Source organism: Stegostoma tigrinum, unplaced genomic scaffold (assembly GCF_030684315.1).
Source record: "Stegostoma tigrinum isolate sSteTig4 unplaced genomic scaffold, sSteTig4.hap1 scaffold_295, whole genome shotgun sequence".
NCBI classification, from domain to species: Eukaryota; Metazoa; Chordata; class Chondrichthyes; order Orectolobiformes; family Stegostomatidae; genus Stegostoma; species Stegostoma tigrinum.
This window is the reverse complement of record NW_026728223.1, coordinates 22,501-27,500: the sequence shown is the minus strand read 5'-3', so window position 1 is coordinate 27,500 and position 5,000 is coordinate 22,501.

Here is a 5,000-nt window from a genome sequence, read left to right as displayed (position 1 = left end):
AAAGTGTTCAAAATTCGACAAAGTGTTCAAAATTCGACAAAGTGTTCAAAATCCGACCTCCGAGAGCTCTTTGGCATGCACACGAGTTCCAAATTGCCGCCCACCGTCTTTGGAACCGTTCCTCGGGCCCGTCTCAAAGTGGTCCCGAGCCGCCATTTTGTTCTAAAAAACGTGTTCCCGAAAATCTCCGGGTACCCCGCCAACCCCCCCGGCCGAAAATGACGAGTTGCACTTTGGGGGCGAATTTGAAATTTCAGTCCGACGATGAGGCACCGAAAGCCCGCAAACGGTACTCGGATCGTCCCCCTTGCCGACTTCCGTGATTTTTCAAAGTTAAAGTTTTCGGGCTGCGGACACTTTATTGCAACGGGGCAAGGCGCCGGGGCGAATTCCCACCCCTCCAGCGGGGCCCTGGAACTCCAACCCGGCGTGGATTTTCGGATTTTTCCCCTTCCCCACCGACTTTCCTCCGCTGACACTTAGAATTTTTTTTGACACTTAGAATTTTTTTTGACACTTAGAATTTTTTTGACACTTAGAATTTTTTTTGACACTTAGAATTTTTTTTGACACTTAGAATTTTTTTTGACACTTAGAATTTTTTTGACACTTAGAATTTTTTTGACACTTAGAATTTTTTTTGACACTTAGAATTTTTTTTGACACTTAGAATTTTTTTTGACACTTAGAATTTTTTTTGACACTTAGAATTTTTTTTGACACTTAGAATTTTTTTTGACACTTAGAATTTTTTTGACACTTAGAATTTTTTTTGACACTTAGAATTTTTTTCTAAGTTTTTCCTTCTGGTTACTGACTTCCCTCGTCGGGCACGGGGATTTTCGACTTCCTCCTCCCGACCGAGGGGCCTCATTTTCGGGCATTTTCCTCAGATTTCCAAGCATTTTTAGACACTTTTCCCGACTTTTCCTGCTTACTGATTTCACACTTTTGGCCATTTTTATGCATTTTCCCGACTTTTCCTGCTTACTGATTTCACACTTTTGGCCATTTTTATGCATTTTCCCGACTTTTCCTGCTTACTGATTTCACACTTTTGGCCATTTTTAAGCATTTTCCTGGTTACTGATTTCACGCTTTTGGACATTTTCGGAGGTTCTGACGGCTTTTTCGCCTTACTGCTTCGGACATTTCGGGCACTTGGCTGACTTTTCCCGCTTACTCCTTCCGGGCTTTTACTCATTTTCGGAGGTTCTGACGGCTTTTTCGCCTTACTGCTTCGGACATTTCGGGCACTTGGCTGACTTTTCCCGCTTACTCCTTCCGGGCTTTTACTCATTTTCGGAGGTTCTGACGGCTTTTTCGCCTTACTGCTTCGGACATTTCGGGCACTTGGCTGACTTTTCCCGCTTACTCCTTCCGGGCTTTTACTCATTTTCGGAGGTTCTGACGGCTTTTTCGCCTTACTGCTTCGGACATTTCGGGCACTTGGCTGACTTTTCCCGCTTACTCCTTCCGGGCTTTTACTCATTTTCGGAGGTTCCGACGGCTTTTTCGCCTTACTGCTTCGGACATTTCGGGCACTTTGCTGACTTCTCCACCTTACTCCTTCCGGGCTTTTACTCATTTTCGGAGGTTCCGACGGCTTTTTCGCCTTACTGCTTCGGGCACTTTGCTGACCTTTTCCCGCTTACCCCTTTCAAGGTTTTGGACGTCTCCGGTCGGGTCCGCGCCCCTCGCCCGGGCCGGAACGCCTCCCCGCCGGCCGAGTTCCTCGGGGTCGCCCCCTCGCCCGGGAAAAACCGCTCCCCGCCGTCCCACAGCACTCCGACTCGGCCAGGCAGCCTCACGGGCACAGCGACTCCTGCCCACCTCGGGAACCGACGCCCCGCTCGGGCTCAGGCTCCGAAAAACCACCACAGCGGGGCAGCTACCCTCAATGCAGCCGAAATTCAAACTCCTCCCCTCCGAAAGGCGCGCCTCACCCGGCCACGGCCTCGGAACTGCTCCCCTTCCTCGGGATCGGCCCCTCGCCCGGGAAAACCCGCTCCCCGCCGTCCCACAGCACTCCGACTCGGCCAGGCAGCCTCACGGGCACAGCGACTCCTGCCCACCTCGGGAACCGACGCCCCGCTCGGGCTCAGGCTCCAAAAACCCACAACAGCGGGCAGCTACCCTCAATGCAGCCGAAATTCAAATTCCTCCCCTCCGAAAGGCGCGCCTCACCCGGCCACGGCCTCCAAATCGCTCCCCTTCCTCGGGATCGCCCCCTCGCCCGGGAAAACCCGCTCCCCGCCGTCCCACAGCACTCCGACTCGGCCAGGCAGCCTCACGGGCACAGCGACTCCTGCCCACCTCGGGAACCGACGCCCCGCTCGGGCTCAGGCTCCGAAAAACCACCACAGCGGGGCAGCTACCCTCAATGCAGCCGAAATTCAAATCCCTCCCCTTCGAGAGGCGCGCCTCACCCGGCCACGGCCTCCAAATCGCTCCCCTTAGGCGAAAATTAAGCCCCCGTGGCCGATAATACCCCTCCTTGATCGTGCACAAGGGCAGCTCCAAGTTGAACGGGCTCAGGCTCCAAAAACCCACAACAGCGGGCAGCTACCCTCAATGCAGCCGAAATTCAAATCCCTCCCCTTCGAGAGGCGCGCCTCACCCGGCCACGGCCTCCAAATCGCTCCCCTTAGGCGAAAATTAAGCCCCCGTGGCCGATAATACCCCTCCTTGATCGTGCACAAGGGCAGCTCCAAGTTGAACGGGCTCAGGCTCCAAAAACCCACAACAGCGGGCAGCTACCCTCAATGCAGCCGAAATTCAAATCCCTCCCCTTCGAGAGGCGCGCCTCACCCGGCCACGGCCTCCAAATCGCTCCCCTTAGGCGAAAATTAAGCCCCCGTGGCCGATAATACCCCTCCTTGATCGTGCACAAGGGCAGCTCCAAGTTGAACGGGCTCAGGCTCCAAAAACCCACAACAGCGGGCAGCTACCCTCAATGCAGCCGAAATTCAAATCCCTCCCCTTCGAGAGGCGCGCCTCACCCGGCCACGGCCTCCAAATCGCTCCCCTTAGGCGAAAATTAAGCCCCCGTGGCCGATAATACCCCTCCTTGATCGTGCACAAGGGCAGCTCCAAGTTGAACGGGCTCAGGCTCCAAAAACCCACAACAGCGGGCAGCTACCCTCAATGCAGCCGAAATTCAAATCCCTCCCCTTCGAGAGGCGCGCCTCACCCGGCCACGGCCTCCAAATCGCTCCCCTTAGGCGAAAATTAAGCCCCCGTGGCCGATAATACCCCTCCTTGATCGTGCACAAGGGCAGCTCCAAGTTGAACGGGCTCAGGCTCCAAAAACCCACAACAGCGGGCAGCTACCCTCAATGCAGCCGAAATTCAAATCCCTCCCCTTCGAGAGGCGCGCCTCACCCGGCCACGGCCTCCAAATCGCTCCCCTTAGGCGAAAATTAAGCCCCCGTGGCCGATAATACCCCTCCTTGATCGTGCACAAGGGCAGCTCCAAGTTGAACGGGCTCAGGCTCCAAAAACCCACAACAGCGGGCAGCTACCCTCAATGCAGCCGAAATTCAAATCCCTCCCCTTCGAGAGGCGCGCCTCACCCGGCCACGGCCTCCAAATCGCTCCCCTTAGGCGAAAATTAAGCCCCCGTGGCGGATAATACCCCTCCTTGATCGTGCACAAGGGCAGCTCCAAGTTGAACGGAGAAGTCAGTAACCAACCAAAAATAAGCTTGGTTACTGATTTCTCCCGTTGGTTACTGACTTCTCCCTTTGGTTACTGATTTCTCCCGTTGGTTACTCATTTCTCTTGTTGGTTACTGATTTCTCCCGTTGGTTACTGACTTCTCCCTTTGGTTACTGATTTCTCCCGTTGGTTACTGACTTCTCCCGTTGGTTACTCATTTCTCCCGTTGGTTACTCATTTCTCCCGTTGGTTACTCATTTCTCCTGTTGGTTACTGATTTCTTGGTTACTCATTTCTCTTCTTGGTTACTCATTTCTCCTGTTGGTTACTGATTTCTTGGTTACTCATTTCTCTTCTTGGTTACTCATTTCCCTTTCTGACACTTAGAATTTTTTTTGACACTTAGAATTCTTTTTGACACTTAGAATTTTTTTTGACACTTAGAATTTTTTTTGACACTTAGAATTTTTTTTGACACTTAGAATTTTTTTTGACACTTAGAATTTTTTTGACACTTAGAATTTTTTTTGACACTTAGAATTTTTTTTGACACTTAGAATTTTTTTTGACACTTAGAATTTTTTTTGACACTTAGAATTTTTTTGACACTTAGAATTTTTTTTGACACTTAGAATTTTTTTTGACACTTAGAATTTTTTTTGACACTTAGAATTTTTTTTGACACTTAGAATTCTTTTTGACACTTAGAATTTTTTTTGACACTTAGAATTTTTTTGACACTTAGAATTTTTTTGACACTTAGAATTCTTTTTGACACTTAGAATTTTTTTTGACACTTAGAATTTTTTTTGACACTTAGAATTTTTTTTGACACTTAGAATTTTTTTCTAAGTTTTTCCTTCTGGTTACTGACTTCCCTCGTCGGGCACGGGGATTTTCGACTTCCTCCTCCCGACCGAGGGGCCTCATTTTCGGGCATTTTCCTCAGATTTCCAAGCATTTTTAGACACTTTTCCCGACTTTTCCTGCTTACTGATTTCACACTTTTGGCCATTTTTATGCATTTTCCTGGTTACTGATTTCACGCTTTTGGACATTTTCGGAGGTTCCGACGGCTTTTTCGCCTTACTGCTTCGGGCACTTTGCTGACCTTTTCCCGCTTACCCCTTTCAAGGTTTTGGACGTCTCCGGTCGGGTCCGCGCCCCTCGCCCGGGCCGGAACGCCTCCCCGCCGGCCGAGTTCCTCGGGGTCGCCCCCTCGCCAGGGAAAACCCGCTCCCCGCCGTCCCACAGCACTCCGACTCGGCCAGGCAGCCTCACGGGCACAGCGACTCCTGCCCACCTCGGGAACCGACGCCCCGCTCGGGCTCAGGCTCCGA